The 19101-nt window shown below is 39.8% G+C and overlaps 1 long non-coding RNA gene across 2 annotated transcripts in view; it reads left to right on the top strand.

Moving 5' to 3' along the window:
* The window catches only part of LOC138756112 (uncharacterized), a 130157-nt gene that overhangs the window by 91281 nt on the left and 19775 nt on the right, over nucleotides 1-19101 (top strand). The window contains exon 3 of one of the 2 annotated variants that reach the window (XR_011352755.1): nucleotides 9482-9564. The exons of the other annotated variant lie outside the window; for it this stretch is intronic. This is a non-coding gene — a long non-coding RNA (uncharacterized lncRNA). Of the gene's footprint in view, nucleotides 1-9481; nucleotides 9565-19101 lie in introns of those variants that run through there. 2 annotated transcript variants of the gene reach the window in all.

Raw genomic sequence — 19101 nt, 5'->3', positions numbered from 1 at the left:
CATTTCTATATTCCCTTGGTCTCCATCACATCACAAATATTCTCTTGTTTCTTTTCATCTTTTCCATACATTTGTCATTGTCCTTTAGCAGAGAAACAGATGGTTCAGCCCATCATGCCCTCTGTGGGAATCCATCCCTTTTTATTCCATCTTCTAGCACATCCCATAGCCTACTATTCTTAGTGATTATGTTTAATCACTCTCCCAGTCAGTGCATTCTTGGTACTTGCCACGCTGGATGAAAAAAGATCCCTGAGACCCACTCTAAATATTTTAACCCAAACTCAAATTCTCCTCCACTCCCAGTCCCTAACCTAACCCCTTCACCAACTTTGAATAAACCAGTCCCACTCTCTGGTCCTCAATACACTAAAAACACACCTCAGCTGCTGACCTAACACCACCCAGCCCCTAATAAATTAACCCTACTTCTCAGTCCAATCCTTCATTTTATCTACTTCTAAAATGCACTCTACCCTATCTAAACCCCTTGAAATTTTAAATACTTCAATCACGTCCCTTCTAAAACTCTTGTGTTCTACGGAAACAAGACCCAGCTTCTCTCATCTTTTTTCACAATTTAAATATTCCATCCATAGCAACATCCTTGTAAAAATGTTTGTTTTCACACCTTTTCACTTTAATGATCATTGACTTGAGATGCAAACTCAGTTTCTCTCTCCACACACACTTTCTTATCTTGTGCAGAACTCCAACATTTCCTGATTTTATTTTGCTTCCAACATCAAGTTATTTTGCTTTGTGATTACTCTCAAGATAGTTTGGAATAGCAGTGAGACAGACATAGTAAGATGGTGAAAAAGTCTAAAATTAGGAATGATAGGTCTGAATCAGATTAGAAATTGTGTGCAGTTGAACGTTAGGTCTGAGATCCAACTAAGTGGGCGAGAGATGCCCTGTGTAATGTTGAGCAGTGCCTGAATCTCATTTTGCAATCAGTAGGAAATGGCATTCATTGACTTTGTTCATGCTAATCAGTGGTGCAATCCATTCACAATGTAAGCATCCACCCCATTCCCCAACAATGCAGTTAGACTGCATCAGATTGAACAGGCAATACTTATTTTACATTTTCAACAACACAATAATTGCTATATTTTTATTTATAGATTTTGAAAGTTGTTCTTCCTTTCTTGGGGCTTCATTCATTCTTTTCTACTAAACTAAAAATGGTGCCCCGCAGCACACAATATATGCGTGATGACATCATATACTCACAGGCATATTTTCACAACACCCTTCCCTTTTTCTTCCTTTAAAAATATATTTATAAGCATAATTCTAGATGGCACTTTTCTCCTCCCTTGCAAAATTTTCCATTCAATTAACATTGCCTTTTATACATTCACTATCTCTTAATGAGATGTAAAATTATTGTCTCTTGCTTACATAATTGTTTCTGTTTAATATATTTTATTTCAATTTTCTCTAAGGTCTCTTGTACACATTCCTATTTGCTTCACCCCATCAATGATTTACCTGAAATGATTTAGAACCCAAGTAATATAATTTAAAAAATGGATGGCAGCCTATTCCCTGGGGATGGATCTGTGACTTCTTTGAGTTATGGAATGGAATCGTTTACATTAATTGAATAGGATAAACTAGGCTTTGGACTGGTGATTTATCTCAAAGATTTCACCTATTCCAACGTAATACTTGCTAAATGCTGAACTAAAATAGCTGCCTGGATTGTGTATTCAAGTTCTGGAGTTCAAATTTCAAGTTGAACTTTGGTGATCTTTTAACTCAGGGGAGAGAGATCTCCTCTGAGGTGGTTCAGCAGATGACAAGAAACAAGAAATGTTGAAGGTTCTAAGGACAAAATTAGGTAAATAACTGTATTTATCATAGAGTAATGATTTTTATTTTCACTGTTTTCAGCTTTTTGATTGGACTCATTAGGAGGATTCCATTAATTACACATATTAGGAACATAGGAACATAGGAAGTAGGAACAAGAGTAGGCCAAAAATGGCCCATCGAGCCTGCTCCGCCATTCAATACGATCATGGCTGATCTAATTTATGACCTAACTCCACCTACCTGCCTTCTCCCCATATCCCCTAATTCCTCTATCATGTAAAAATTTATCTAACCGAATTTTAAATATGTTTAATGAGGCAGCCTCAACCACTTCCCTGGTTAGAAAATTCCAAACATTCACTACTCTCTGGGAATAACTATTTTTCCTCATCTCTGTCCTAAATCTACTCCCCCGAATCTTGAGACTGTGTCCTCTCGTTTTCGTTTCCCTGGCCACCTCAAAAAACCTTCCTACATCTATCCTATCCATACCCTTCATAATCCTATATGTTTCTATAAGATCTCCTCTTATTCTTCTGAACTCGAGCGAATACAATCCTAGACGATTTAATCTTTCATCATAAGTCAACCCCTTCATCCCAGGGATCAACCTAGTAAACCTCCTCTGGACCATCTCCAAAGGCAGTATATCCTTCCTCAAATATGGAGACCAGAACTGGACACAGTACTCCAGGTGCAGTCTCACCAATACCTTATACAGTTGCAACATTACCTCCCTACTCCTGAATTCAATTCCTCTAGCGATGAAGGCCAACATTCCATTTGCCTTCTTAATAACCTGCTGCACCTGCAACCTAACTTTTTGCGATTCATGCACAAGCACTCTCAAGTCCCTCTGCACAACAGCATGCTGTAGTTTTTCACCCTTTAATTAGACTTTATTAGACTTAGCAAGAATTTTTGGCCTTGGAAAGGTTAGAGCCCAGAAACACCAGAACAAAAATCAATACATAACTGGTTATTTTGCTTAAAAATGGCTTGCATTCCATTGATTTTAGATGTCTAAGAATATGCAAATAATAAAATGGCTTCAATCAATCAAATAAAGGCTTTATTTACTCCCGATGGTTCAACCAGAAGAAGTTATAGTTTTAAAATAAGGGCAAAGCCTTTTAGAAATGAAAACAAAAGAAAAAGATTGTTTTTCTGAGGTTAAGGCTGGAAATACCTCTGCCAAAAATCTACAGAATCTGAATCAATAGGAGCTTTCAAGGCTGTAATGCAGGTGCATCAAGGGGTTGGAAATAACAGTGATCAATGAGTTTCAGTGTATATCAGCTGTCATTTCATTTGAAAGGAGGAACAGGAAGAAATAGTTGAATGGCTATTTCTTTCTGTGTGCTTCGTAAGCATATATACATGCCCACATGTATATATGGGCATGAGGCCTCTTCATTAAATCTTTGTCCTTTGCTTTTAAACAAGTCATAAATGAAGTGAAAGGATAGACTGAGATCTAATTGTAATTCTCTTCCAAGTACTATGAAGTAGAAGATCTTGCTATAGAAGCAAGGTATTTTTAATAAAGTTAATTCATACTTTTCTTTTTCAGTTTGCTTCACTAAATGGGTTAAAACAGACTGAAATCACAAATAGAAATGGTAACTCAGAACAATGTTGTTTTCCTGACTGAAGATTTGGTATTTTACTAAATGGATAACTTGTCATTAACTTCCAGTTTTCATTTCCTGATGAAGCAGAAATGTTTACTCTAAGTGCACAATTAAAATGGATTTTTTTTTTTGTAAATGGTAGTTTTGTTTACTTTCTAATATTTTGCATTAAATCAATACAAAACAAAATGCATGAAAGGTGAAATTTGGAAAGTGCAGATTTTGAATGTGCCTGTCACAATTAAAGGCAAAGTAAATGGACACAGGAAATCTTGGTTTTTGAGGGATATTGGGGATCTGGTTCAGAAGAAGAGAGAGGTGTATAGCAGATAAAGGTAACATGGAGCAAATTAGGTATTGGAGTAGTATAAAAAAATGCAAGAAAAAACGCAAAAAAAGAAATCAAAAGGTTGGTTTGGCAGAAAATGCGTTAGAAAATCCTAAGGGTTTCTACAGGTATATTAAGAGCAAAAGGATAATAAGGGACAAAATTGATCTCCTTGAAGATCAGAGTGGTTGGCTTTGTATGGAGCCAAAAGAGACTGGGGAGATCTTAAATGTTTTTTTTTCATCAGTATTCGCTCAGGAAACAGGCATAGAGTTGTGGGAAGAAAGTAAAACAATCTGTGAGGTCATGGAACCTATAGAGATTAAAGAGGAGGAAGCAGTTGTTGTCTTAAAGTAAATAAGGGTGGATCCCTAGGGCCTGACAAAATATTCCCTTGGACCTTGAGGGAAGCTAGTCTAGAAATTGCAGGGGCTCTGGCAGAAACAATTAATATGTCCTTAGCCATGTGTGTGGTGCTGGAGGTTTGGAAGGTGTGTTATTATGTGTGTATAATGAAGAACTACATTTCCCAGTAGGCAATGCACATGGTTTGGGCAGGAACAAAAAGTAGACTATGACAGAAGTCAAGTGCGCTGTTGGTTCAAGCAGCTTGAAAAATAAAGTTGTTTAAGAATTAAAATCACACAGATTTGTTCTTCAAAGAACAAACATAACATGGTCTCAGAAGTGTGTAAGTAAGATTAGACAACATTTCCTGACATGGATAAGTTAAGTACTCACAAACTGATGCAGTTTATTGGCAATCTAACAAATAATTGGAAATGCTTCAAACAGCAATTCAAGATTTATTTAGAGGCTGGTGGAGCAAGAGAGCCCGATGAAAAATGGAAAGCATCTATATTTTTACACGTGATGGGTGAGGATGCCTTGGACCTGTATAACAGTTTTCAAATTGATGAAACAGCTTTCATGTTGGACTCTCTGATGACAAAATTTGAGGAGTGTTTTGTTCCAAGTAAAAACGTCACACTAGAGAGAATCAAGTTTTTCTCCTGTGACCACAAACAAGGTTTGAGCTTTGACTAATACTTAGCCAAGCTTCACACACTGAGTAAGTCCTGTGAATTTGGAGATTTGAAAAACTCACTCATTAGAGATAGAATAGTTTGTGGAATCTCAGATAATGAGGTTAGAGAAAGAGTGTTTCGTGAAAAATATTTGACACTGGAAAAGGCTGTGAATATGTGTAGGGCATCAGACACCACACAAGCACAAGCTAAGGAGCTGCACAGGATAGACACTACAGTGCATACTGTGAAAACAGAGTAGCAGAGCACCAGGTGTTTCTCAAAATTACAGCAAAGCAAAGAGGTAAGCTCAGACAGCAAATGCAGCAGCTGCAGTGGGAGAGATATTCCAAAGATGTGTCCTTTCTATGGACTGTCCTGGTATAAATGTGCGAAGATGAATCATTTTGCAAAGTGTTGAAAAACAGGAGCTAGCAAGAGAAAGGTGCTCACAGTGGACAAAGAATTGGATGAATTCTTTGTGGATACACTACAGACTTCTGCTGCTAGTAAGACAGAATGCTAGTAACACAGTGACTGTGAATGAGACAGTAATTCCATTGAAGATCAACACCAGAGCCCAGGTGAATCTGTTATTTATGGAAAATTACAAGACCCTCACTGTAAACAGCAAGATCTATCCAGTAAAATTAAAAGTGACATGTTACACTGGAGAGAATGTTCCCTGTATGGTGATCTTCAAACACAAAGGACGGCATCTAAAGTCACAGCTACTGATTGTAGAAAGGAGAGTACAGGCAATATTAGGTCTGAGTGCATGTGAAGAGTTCAACGTAGTGAAAAGAGTTTGCATAGTTGCTTCACAAACCGAAGATGACCACACAACACTCATGGAAGAGTACGCAAATGTCTTTGAGTGGCATTGATGTTTACCTGGTGTATTCAGAGCCATTCAGAGCCAGCTCTTCAGCGCTTGACATCCTGTTTTATGGAAACTGCCAAAATGTTTGGACTGGAAGTCAGCCTGAAGAAAATTGAGGTCCTCCATCAGCCAGCTCCCCACCATGACTACCAGCCCCCCACATCTCCATCGGGCATACAAAACTCAAAACGGTCAACCAGTTTACCTATCTTGGCTGCACCATTTCATCGGATGCAAGGATTGACAATGAGATAGACAACAGACTCGCCAAGGCAAATAGCGCCTTTGGAAGACTACACAAAAGAGTCTGGAAAAACAACCAACTGAAAAACCTCACAAAGATAAGCGTATACAGAGCCGTTGTCATACCCACACTCCTGTTCGGCTCCGAATCATGAGTCCTCTACCGGCATCACCTATGGCTCCTAGAACGCTTCCACCAGCGTTGTCTCTGCTCCATCCTCAACATTCATTGCAGCGACTTCATCACCAGCATCGAAGTACTCAAGATGGCAGAGGCTGACAGCATCAAATCCATGCTGCTGAAGATTCAACTGCGCTGGGTAGGTCACATCTCCAGAATGGAGGACCATCGCCTTCCCAAGATCGTGTTATATGGCAAGCTCTCCACTGGCCACCAAGACAGAGGTGCACCAAAGAAGAGGTACAAGGACTGCCTAAATAAATCTCTTGGTGCCTGCCACATTGACCGCTGCCAGTGGGCTGATATTGCCTCAAACCGTACATCTTGGTGCCTCACAGTTCGGCGGGCAGCAACATTCTTTGAAGAAGACCGCAGAGCCCACCTCACTGACAAAAGACAAAGGAGGAAAAAACCCAACACCCAACCCCAACGAACCAATTTTCCCTTGCAACTGCTGCAACCGTGTCTGCCTGTCCCATATCGGACTTGTCAGCCACAAACGAGCCTGCAGCTGATGTGAACATTACCCCTCCATTAATCTTCGTCCGCGAAGCCAAGCCAAAGAAATAAAGACAAGATCCACATTGATGAGACAGTGACTCCTGCTGTCCATGCCTACAGGAAAGTTCCATTTCCACTCAGAGACAAATTTAAAACAAGAACTAGCATGCATGGAATGGATAAAAGTCATCCAAAAATGGAAGAACCTGCAGATTGGGTCAGCTCACTGGTCATCGCGCAAAAAAGAATGGAGCATTACGTAAATCTATGGACCCAAGAGGTCTCAATTAAATCATCAAGAGAGAGTATTTTAATATGCCAACATCTGTGGCATAGTGGTTTAGCAAGCTCGACACGCCATCGGGTTTCAGCAGATAAAGCTCAATGAGGCAAGTTTGAGACTAGGCACTGTCAATACTCCACAAAGAAAATACTCCTTTCTTTAGCTACCATATAGGATCTTGTCTGTAACAGAAGTCTACAATGAAACGATCCACATGATCTTTGAAAGTATACCTGAAGTTGAGAACATGATGGATGACATCATTGTATGGGGGTCCACCAAGAATGAACATGATATACGACTAAGAGAAGTGCTTGTCATGACACGAGATGCCAATTAGAAATTAAATAAAGTGAAATATGAGTTTGGCATAAAGACACTGGCATTAATTGGAGATGTCATATCTGAACAGGGAGTGAAGCCTGATCCAAGAAAGACATCAGCCACAGAGAATTTTGTGAACCCCCCCAGGTGAGACACTTCTTGGGGATGGTGTCTTACCTAGCTAAGTTCATGGTTCATCTGTCAACTGCCTCAGCACCAGTTAGGTAACTCCTTGAACAGAAAAAATATGATTGGATCTGGTCGCACAAGTCGCAAAAGTGCTTCCAGGGACCCAAAAACATCCTATCAGAAGAGCCTCTACTAATATTTTTTGATCTGGATTGGTGGACCAGGATCTCGGCTGATGCATCCCAACATGGCCTTGGAGCGTACTACTGCAGCACCATGAGGACACATGGCAACCTGTGGACTATACATCAAGGGCTTTAACAAGTGCAGAAGCCAACTATGCACAGAGAGAGAAAGAGCATCTTGCCAACATTTATGGGCAAGCTCTTGAAGTGAAGACAGACTTTAAACTACTGGTCTGAATTATGTCAAAACCACTGAATGACTGTTTTCATGTAAGTACAGCGCGTGTTGATAAGGCTGCAGAAATATAATGTGAAAAAGTTCTACATGGCAAGAAAAATACATGCTTTCAGCTGGTGCATTGTCTCGAGCAGTTGTCAAAAAAGAAAAGAGCAACCATGTGGTTAATGCAGAGATACTGGCTGATGTTGACATGATTATCACCTCATTTCCAGTATCCTGGGATAGAACAGAGCAGATCAGGAAACCAACAAAGACAGATGAAACAGTGAAAGAGCTCAAAGATACAATACAGAAAGGATGGCATGTAGCTAAGAATGCCTGTCTAATGGGTATTCGGGATTATTAGGCATGCAGAGATGAACAGTCAGTTGTGAAGGACATGGTTTTTAAACGGAACAGGTTTGTGTTTCCAGTGCATTGCAGGCAAACAGCAATGGAAATTCACAAAGCCTTTTTTGTTCTTTTTAAAGATTATATTTATTAATAACTACTAAAAATATAATGCATTAGTCAAATCAAACCCAACTATTTGCAAATGTAAGTGTGTGTGTGTGTGTGTGTGTGTGTGTGTGTGTGCGCGTGCGTGTGTGCGTGTGCGTGTGCGTGTGTGTGTGTGTGCGTGTGTGCGTGTGCGTGTGTGTGCGTGTGTGTGTGTGTGTGTGCGTGTGTGCGTGTGTGTGCGTGTGTGTGTGTGTGTGTGTGTGTGTGCGTGCGTGTGTGTGTGTGTGTGTGTGTGTGTGTGTGTGTATGTGTGTGTGTGTGTGTGTGTGTGTGTGTGTGTGTGCGTGCGTGCTGGATATCCAAACAATTACAGCTTAGGCACAATTCTGGAAATCATTCCAAAGTTCAGTCTTAGAAATCCATTGTTTTAAGCTGTTTTAAATTGTTCCAGACTTTTAAACTGATGCACAGAAGTAATTACAAAGGAGATGGGTGAAACTGCTGAAAACTCATGAATTTTTGTTAAGTTTCTGCCAGGGAAATATCCTTTCTTACAAATGGTTGTCAACACTCTCCCTTTTCCTTGCATAGGGGAAACAAAATGTGTGACTTCCACGATGCATCCAAAACCCAGGTAGATTCAAAGTAACCTTTCCTATGGTCACGGTAGGGTTCTTCCACTGACAGAAAGAATCAGCCTAATTTTCCAGTATCACACAGTCATTCCTGCTCCATGTTCGATGAGATGGCTGCTGGTCAATAATGTGCTGTTCTTTCAGTGTTCCACTCTCTCACCACTTGTGTCCCTGGAAAAAGCAACAAATGTTCATTCTCCTCTCTAAGGTAACAAATTTGGAATACAGCCTGTACTAGCAGATGCTACCAGTCTCTCCAAAACTGTGAATGGTTGCAGCTTATACTAACCCTTACAGTGATACTCAGACTAAATGAAACAGGAGCTCGTAATACCTCCTGCAACACAGAAATTTTTGATCTGTAGGAGCAATATTTTTAACTGCAACCTACAACATTTGATATAATGAATTCACTATTTTTATATGATATAATACAGACAAATATAACATTTTTAGTTATGAATACAAATAAGTTTCAATTTGTTGCAAGACATTGCAAAATTAATATATTTAAAGGTAATTAGCCTCGCTTCTAATATGAGTTATTATTAAATCATATTCCTGCGGAATTAAACTCCAGTTTAACAATCATCTATTTTGTTTTTAATTTTATTCAAGGTTATGATCAGTATACACAACAAGTGGTCCCTGACCTGTGCAGATGTAAACATCGAAATGCGGTGAACCCAGTACAAGTGACAATAATTATTTCTCTATGGTAGAAATTTATTTTGCTGTTCATTGAATTTCTTGGATAAGTAAGCTAATGGATGGTCAATATATCACAACCCTTCTTTTGCAATAACACTACTCCTGCAACTTCATCACTAGCTTCTACTGCTAAAGAAAATGGTTTCTCAAAATCAGGTGATTTCTGTACAAGCTGGTGACATAAAATGCTTCCTGCAAAGTTCTGCCCAAACAAACTTTTCAACCTTCTTCAGAAGGTTAAACAAGGGAAGGGCGATATCAGCAAAATTTATACAGAACTTTCGATAATACCTTACCATTCCCAAAAACATCCAAACAGCTTTCTTACCCATGGGAACAGGGAACTCAGAAATTGTCTGAACTTTTGCCTGAACAGGCACCAGTTTGCCTTGACCAGCAACATGACCAAGATAAGTCACAGTAGCATGACCAAATTCATTTTCAGCTAAATGAACAGTATGGTTTGTTTTTGAAAGTTTGTCAAATGATTTCTCTAACTCATAGATATATATTTTCCAGGTGACATTCCCAGTAACCAAATCATCAATATAAGAATCCATATCCTCTAAACTTTGAATTACAGAATTAATCATACTTTGAAATGTCCCTGGAGTATTTTTCATTCCAAATGGTAAAACATTTTGTTCATATAACCCCGTTGAGGTCAAAAATATAGGAATTTCCCTACTTCTGTTTGTTAAGGGAACCCACCAGTAACCTTTTAATAAAAAAATGTAGCCTTTCCAACCTTGTCCACACAATCATCTACCTGAGGGATAGGATAAACATTTGTCTTTGTTACTGCCAGGAAAGAAGGTGAACTCCATTCTGAGGTAGAACATCTAGTAATATAATTCTTTAATATATATTCAATTACTTGATCTGCCAGTCTGCACTTGTCAAAATTCATTCTATGTGATGTTGTTTGATCGTTGTTATTCATCTCCAACATCAACATCCTGACAAGTTATTTATTGGGGTTCTCTTTGGCATGTCTGGAAACAGGTTCGTAAATTTTAAAAGTAGCTGCTTCATTTGCTCCTTTTCCTGGGGTTGAAGATGAGCCACCTTAGCATCCAAATTCTGCAAAACAATCGAATTGGATAGTTGATAGTTGATTTCGTACTGTATCATGACTCCTTCATTTTATCATGTGGCGGCGCATATAGTTGATGGTTGGATGAACCAACTCCATATGTTACACCCTCGTCAGTGGAGAAGCCGCATCAAAGATGGCGCCACGTGGTTTGTCTTTTCCGACAGAGGCCTGAGGGCCACTGCTGCTGGCACCGGAAGGCCAAGGTCCAATTCTGCCACTGCCGGGAGCCTGACATCTCCTGTCACTTTGGATCCAAAAAACTTGGGATAACTGGGGATTTTGGAGAATCCAATTTTGAATAATCGGAGTTGTACTGTACTGTACATTTGTAGCTGCCTTCATTCACCTTACAATCTCACATGGGCCTGAATATTTAGCCCTAAGGGGATTGGAATTTGTTGGGAAAAAAAATCCAATCCCCTTATATTTTCCCCCAGCTTAAAAGTTCTCACCCTTGCCTTTTTATCATACCAGACATTCATTTTGCCTTGAGTCATTTTTTAAATTGTTTTGAGCTAGTTTACAGACTTTCTCCAAATAATTTTAAACTCTGAAACATAATCTAACAAATTCAACCACTCATCCTCATTAATCCATTGTTCCTTCAACAATACTAAAGGTTCTCTAATTTGGAGTCCAAACATCAGCTCAAAAGGTCTAGAACCTAATGATTCTTGTACAGACTCTCTCACTTCATACAAAGCAAATGGACACCCTCTTCCCAGTCCTTCTCATTCTCAAAACAATAGGACCTCATCATGGTTTTGAGGGTCGAATGGAACCTCTCCAAGGCCCCTTGAGATTCTGGATGATATGCAGATGATGTGATGTGGTTTACTCCTAATTTATAAACTATCTGTTGTGTGACAGAGTATTTAGAGGTGGCCTGGGAGGAATTGTTTGAGCAGCTTGCACACACACATTTTAAAACACAGAATCTTTGCAGGACTTTTTCAGAATGCTTTTGCAGAAAGTAACAAAGTAGCAACAGACAGCCTGTCTGGGATCTTTGCAGATAGCAGTTTTGCTCTCAGAGAGGGAGGGAATGAAATAGAGAGGAGAGACACAGAAATCAGTTCCAGAAGGACAAGCTGGCAAACTTTGGAAGGCTGCCTGGTCAAAGGAAAAAGTTGGCAGTCTCAAAGGTGACCTGAAAGAAAGAGGATCATCTGGAGAACCCTGAAGGGGGCGAGTTTTGTCAGCAAGACTGATTGAGAAGGAATCAGTTGCGGATGTCCTGGTAAAGAAATCCCTCTCTGAAAACCAGCAAGAACCCTCCTGAGTGGTAACCATTTACCTGGTAAACACCAAAGCCTTGTGAACTTTGTTAATGTTTACTTCTGTGCACAGGACAAGAATTGCATGCCACCAGTGAGATTGGACTGTGATCCAAATAACATTTCTAATCTTAATCTTAAGTATAATCTTAAGTATACCTGCGCTTAGTATTAGAGGGGGATTAACTAGGTTAGGTAGGTTAAGTAATAAGTTAAAGTTCAATTCTGTTTTCTTGTTCAAATATAATTAAAAACTACTTTAGTTTAAGTAATCCTGTGTTGTGGTGCATATCCATGGCTGCTGGTTTTGGGGTCCTCTGGACTCTGTAACAGTTGAAACAGCCCTGAGTCTGATTGAAACTCTTTAGGCAAACTAACTAAAGTGAAAAAAAAATTATAAGCTTTTAACATAGCTTTAGGTTTAATATTTCTAAATGGTCCTGCTTCTGGAAATCTGGAGGCTGTACAGATGACAGTTAAGAAGTACTGGGCAATGGGCCAACGCAGTCTACAATAACTTTAGAAAGGGTTCATCAAACGCAGGAATGGGTTGTAATGAAGCCACTGTGGGAACCTGATTAGGTTTACCCACCACCTGACAAATGTGACATGGCCAGCAAAATGTCACAACACCTTTTCTTAAACAAGGCCAATAGAATTTTTTCATAATCTTATACACATTTTTCCTTACACCAAGATGACCACCAAAGTGCGTGTTGTAAGCCAAGGTTAAAATTTAATCCCTATAGGCTTTAGGAACAACAACCCAGTGAACAATTGCCCATTCTTCACTGGTAGGGATATCAGGTTGTTTCCACTTTCCTCATCAACAGGCCATCCTTGAAAGAATAGCCAACTGACACTTTCTTAATTTCAACTTAATTCAGTCAGATCGAGATTTTTGTTTTGACCCACTGTATACTCTTTTTGGGATTAAAACAATTGAGTTTTAATGCCAGAAACTGCTCCAATAAAGAAGGAAGTAAAGGCTTTGGCAGGTCATTACAATCTGAGAGCTATTTTGTAATATTGCATTTTCTGGTCCCAGTGAAATTAGTTTGCGCAGGGCTGTGTGCACTGGCAAGCTCTTTCGCCATAGCCCAAGTCACTGCACGGGCTGAATATACATGTCAGAATCTGTCTTTGTCTCATCAATGACTGCTTTATTTGTCAACTGCAGTGCAGGGATATCTTTACCCTCCGCAAGGTCATTTCCTCATAATAATGAAACTCCCTCCACTATCGTAACAGGTCCATCAACTAATGCTGATTTCAACACAATGCTGTGCACTCTGGATCCCCCCACCACCCCCCCCCCCCCCACTCCAGACCTCGAATCAAATATATTGCACCCATGGCATTCTCATTGCCAAACTCCAAAACACAGTGCAACACAAGTGACTGGGCAGCCCCAGCATCTCAAATGATTTTCACTGTCACTTGTGGTGACCCTTTCTTTACCAAAACCAAACCCTCTGGCATGAAATATTTGAAATCATCCCTATTGTTATCAGAAAGTCTGGAACCTATATTTTTCATCTCTTTATATATGTATCTGGCACTGCCTCCTTTTCTTTCTTTCTCAGCTTGGAACAATTTACTATCATATGACCAGGTTTCTCACAATAGTGGCAAAGGGGAGACCAAGATTTTTCCTTTACTTGCTTCCCTTCATCTTTCCCTTAATCATTACTTCATGATTTATTTTCTAACTTACTTTGATAGCCTATATTACCCTTTTGAAAGGTTCTACTTGGTACAAGCTTAACCTTGTGGGTTAAAGCTTACCAGTCCACTAACTTAGCAGATTCTTACCATTTCCATTTTCTTTTCATCTAAATATGCTTTTATGTCATTAGGAATGCACATTTTAATTTCCTGAACTAACACCAGATCTATCAGTCAGTTATAATTTTTTTTTTTATGTGTTCCATCGGGTAAAACACACTGCTTTGTCAGACACAAAATCAATATAACTCATTCACTGATTTTCTCAACTTCCTGAATTTTTTTTACCTACAAGCTTCCTGAACCAATTCATAAGCTTTAACATGACTTACTTTACAGCCTCATAATTAGCTGCTTGTTCGGTTGTAAGGGCAGCGTAATCCTGCTGGACGTTCCCTTTAATCATACCTTATAACATGAGAGACCCATGGTCTTGTGACCATTTTAAATTCTTCCTTGAAATACTGGAAGTATTTACCAATCTCAGCCTCATGAAAATGGAGGAACTAACCTAACCTCCCTACTGGTCACAAATCACCCAGTCAGACCAGAAGGTGGTACTCTGTTTCTCATCTTTTCTCTCACAAACTGCCTTTGCTTCTCTGCTTCCTTCACCTCAAATCTATGTTTTTCTACATCAAACCCAAATGCACATAGCTCAAACTGCCTTTGCTGCTCTGTTTCCTCCACCTAAAATCTATATTATTCTAACTCTATCTGTTCAAGGCTAACCGCTGCACAAGGCATTTACTCATGGGAAACTGTTCTAATTTCTTCTTTCTAAACTTTCCTGCTGCTATATAAGTTTTTGTTATAATTCTCTGGATCTTCACCTTTTTCAAAGATGGTTTTATTGCAGCAAGTCCCAACTTTTGGGAAACAACCACAAATCATCCTTTTTCACCCTCTGCCAACCCACAAAGGATGGCAATTTCAAAAACTCATTAATATACATTGCTGCTGTTTTTCTCACACACCCACAAGCCTTTTAATTGGCTTTGAGAAAAGGAATTTTAATCAATCAAATCGAAAATCAACCGATCAATAAGATCCAGTTTTGGTCAAATACCGGATGAGCCACCAATTTGTTTTGCCGTAGACCAGCAGCAACGGAAATTTACCAAGGCACTGTTAGTATTTTAAAATATTATATTTATTAAAAACTTTAATAATATTACAAATTAGTCAAATCAAACACAACTCTGTGTGTGTGTGTGTGTGTGTGTGTGTGTGTGTGTGTGTGTGTGTGTGAGAGAGAGAGAGCGAGAGAGAGAGAGAGAGAGAGAGAGAGAGAGAGAGAGAGAGAGAGAGTGAGAGAGAGAGAGAATTCTGGAAAGTCATTCCAAAGTTCAGTTTTAGAAATCTCTTGTCGAAACACAGACTTTTAAAGTGATGCCCAGAAGTAACCTTGAAGGAGATGGGAGAGACTGAGTGATTGGACTGCTGAAAACTCACAAATCCTTGTCGAGTTTCTTCCAGGGAAATATCCTTTTGTACGAACAGTAATTAATACTCCCCTTTTCCTTGCGTAGGGGAAACAAAATGCATGACTTCCACGATGCTTCCAAAACCCAAATATAGGTCAATCAAAGTGACCTTTTGTTTGGTCACGATGGGGTTCAATAATTGTTCCGACTGGGAGAACCAGCCGAAATTCCCCATTATCACACAGAGTTATTCTTGCTCTGTGTTCGATGAGATGGTCACTTGTCAAAATGTGCTGTTCCTCCAGTGTTCCACATACATGACTCTCTCACCACCTGTGTCCCTGGAAAAAAGCAACACATGTTCTTTCTCCTCTTCAAAATAGCAAATTTGGATACAGCCTGTACTAGCTGAAGTCATCCAATCTCTCCAAAGCTGTGAATGGTTTCAGTCTGTACTAGCCCTTAAAGTGACACTCACACTAAATGAAATGGGAGCTCGTAATACTACATAAGGAAATTCTCCAGAAGATACACAAAGGACATCTTGCTGAGGAAAAATGCAAATGTAGAGCTCAAGAGGTGATGTACTGGCCAAGAATGAACCAAGACACATTAGCCAGACCACTGCTTTATATGCAATATGCTTTACCTATAAACCAAGGCAGCAAGCAGGACCACTTACACCACACCCTGTACCAAACAGGCCAGACTTCAAAGTTGGAGTAGATTTGTAATGCAAAGATTCATATTATAGTAAAAGACACACACACACACACACACACACACACACACACACACACACACACACACACACACACACACACACACACAGTTGTGTTTGATTTGAATAATGTGTAATATTATTACAGTTATTAATAAATATAATACTTTTCCAAATTCCCAGAGGTAGCAACGCTATGAAAAATGTAATTGTGAGGCATGGAGTTCCTTCAGAAGTTGTATCAGACAATAGTCCACAATTTTTGAGCAGTGAATTTGAATCCTTTGCCAATACTTGAGGGTTTCGACATATAACATCAAGCCCACATCACCCAAAATCTAATGGCCAAGCAGTTTTGTCAAAATGGTGAAAAGCCTCATAAAGGAAGTGCACGATGGATGAGATGATTTCCACAGAAGTGCACTACTACAGAATGGCTTTTTTCCTGCCTAAATACTGATGGGTCAACATATATATACCAACCTTCCAATGCATGAAAATCTGTTGACACCTGAAGGAGCACACAAGGTCAAACAGGCTAAAGTGGAAGAAAGGCAAAACAGATACTGTATCATAATAACACTGCGAAAACACCACCAGACCTGAAGCCTGGAGTTCAAGTGCAAATCTGAGATCAGAAATCTGGCATATGGTCCACGCAATGATTTGTGCAAGAGGAAAAAGATCCACATTCCTACCAGATCCAGAGGGAGGGAGGGAGGGATGCCTTTGATAAGGAACCACATGGATCTACAACCACAAGCTCCAACCTATGGTCATGACCCATCACCTGTCAGTGCACAAAAGGGGCTTGCTCATGTAGAAAAGGTACAGTTGTCAGCGTTCACAGAAAGACAGAAATACGAACACAGCAAATGCAACCAATCCACCACTGGAAAAATGTACCAGACCAAAGGTACTATTAAACCACTTCAGAGACAGATCAAAAGCTGATGAGTGGAAAGAGACGGGCTATGGAATGTAGATACTCTCATTTGGTAGAAATAGTATTGTGTTTGTGATTTTTTTTTCTTTTTTATAAAGAGGAAAGATGTGTTATTATGTGTATATAATAAAGAATTACATTTCCCAGTAGGTATGGTCCGAAACAAAAAGTAGAACACAACATAAATTGAGTGCACTGTTGGTTCAAGCAGCTCGAATTAAAAAGTTGTTTAAGTGTTAAAACCACACAAGGTTTTTCTTCTTCAGAGAACAAACATAACAGAGGGTAGCTCATGTCATTCCATTATATTAAAAAAAGTCTCCAAAAGTAACCCTGGAAATTATAGGCTGGTGAGGCTAATGTCAGTAGTAGGTAAATTAGTGGAAGGTGTTCTAAGAGATCAGATCTACAATTATTTGGATAGCTAAGGACTGATTAGGAATAGTCAACATGGCTTTGTGCATGATAGATCATGTTTAACCAATCTTTTAGAGTTTTTTTTAAGGCAATTACCAGGAAAGTTGATGAAAGAAACGCTGTGGATGTTGTCTATGTGCACTTTAGTAAGGGCTTTGACAAGGTTCCACGTGGGACTTTAGTCAGGAAGTTTCAGATGTTAGATATTCATGGTAAATTAGTGAACTGGATTCAACCATGGATGGATGGAGGAAGCGAGAGAGTAGTTGTGGATAATTACTTCTCAGACTGGAAGCCTGTGACTAGTGGTGTGCCTCAGAGTTCAGTGCTGAGACCATTGTTGTTTGTCATCTATATTAATGATCTGGATTATAATATGGTAAATTGGATCAGCAGGTTTGCAGATGACACTAAGATTGGAGGTGTTGAGGACAGCGAGGAAGGTTTTCAAAATTTGCAGAGGGGTCTGGATCAGCTGGGAAAATGGGATGAAAAATGGCAGATGGAATTTAATTCAGACAAGTGTGCGGTGTTGTATCTTGGAAGGATAAACCAAGAAAGGATATACACAGTAAATGATAGGACACTGAGGAGTGCATTAGAACAGAAGGACCTGGGAATACAGATACATAATTCCCTGAAAGTTGTGTCACTGCGAACTTTTAGCATATTGGCCTTCATAAATCAAAGTATTGAGTGTAGGAAGTGGGATGTTATGGTAAAGTTGTTTAAGACATTGGTGAGACTAAATTTGAAGTATTGTGAGCAGCTTTGATTGCCTAACTACAGGAACAATATCAATAAGATAGAAAGAGGGCAGAGAAGGTCTACTAGGACGTTGCCTGGACATCAGAAACTGAGTTACAGAGGAAGGTTAAACAGGTTAGGACTTTAGTCCCTGGAGGACAGATTTGACAGCAGTATTAAAATTATGAGGGGGATAGACAGTGTAAATATAGGTTGGATTTTTCCACTGAGGGTAGCTGAGGTACAAACCAGAGGACATGGGTTAAGAGTGAAAGGGGAAAGGTTTAGAGGGAACATTAGGTGGATCTTCTTCACACAGAGAGTCTTCTTCTTCTGACTATCCATCCCATAGGATGATGATGGTTCCTTTCAGTCAGTTTGAGAGGTTTGATATGTGCCTTCTGGAGTGCCTTGACAGGCCCTGCTTTGCCACTACTTGGCGGGTGAGGCCTGAAGGGGCAGCAGGGGCAGAAGCTCTGTAGTGGCACTTCCTGCACCTTCCTTCTATTGCCTCTTTAATCTTGTTCTCAGCAGCATTCACATCTTTTCTGATGGTGTCGCTCCACTGCAAGTGATCTTGAGCCAGATCCTTCCATGTTGATGGGGCAATGTCAGCTTTCTTGAGGCTCCTGTGCAGAACATCCTTGTACCATAGTTGTTTTTGGGTCCCACTGGACAGTTGGCCATACAAGATGCCCTTGGGCAGTCTTTCATCAGGCCATTGGGCTGACATCACTAAAGTTGATATTGCAGGCATTCCAACTCAAGAAAATTTATGGTGTTTCATCTTGGAAGAACAAACCAAGAAAGGATATACACAGTAAATGATAGGACACTGAGGAGTGCATTAGAACAGAAGGACCTGGGAATACAGATGCATAATTTGATATTGGAGACCTTGTCTCGCCAGGTGATCTTCATCAGAGAAGGTAGGTGATGCTGCTGTAGTTGATCAAGCTGATATAAATGACTCTGAAATGGGCACCACGTCTCAGTGCTGGCGGGGTGGAATGAGCTACCAGCTGAAGGGGTAAATTCAGGCTCAATTTTAACATTAAGAAGAATTTGGACAGGTTCATGGATGGGGGGGGGGGAGGTATGGAGGGCTATGCTCTGGGTGCAGGTCAGTATGACTAGGCAAAATAAATGGTTTATCACAGACTAG

Source organism: Narcine bancroftii, chromosome 3 (genome assembly GCF_036971445.1).
Source record: "Narcine bancroftii isolate sNarBan1 chromosome 3, sNarBan1.hap1, whole genome shotgun sequence".
Taxonomy (NCBI): domain Eukaryota; kingdom Metazoa; phylum Chordata; class Chondrichthyes; order Torpediniformes; family Narcinidae; genus Narcine; species Narcine bancroftii.
This window is presented reverse-complemented; position numbering and strand designations above follow the sequence as displayed.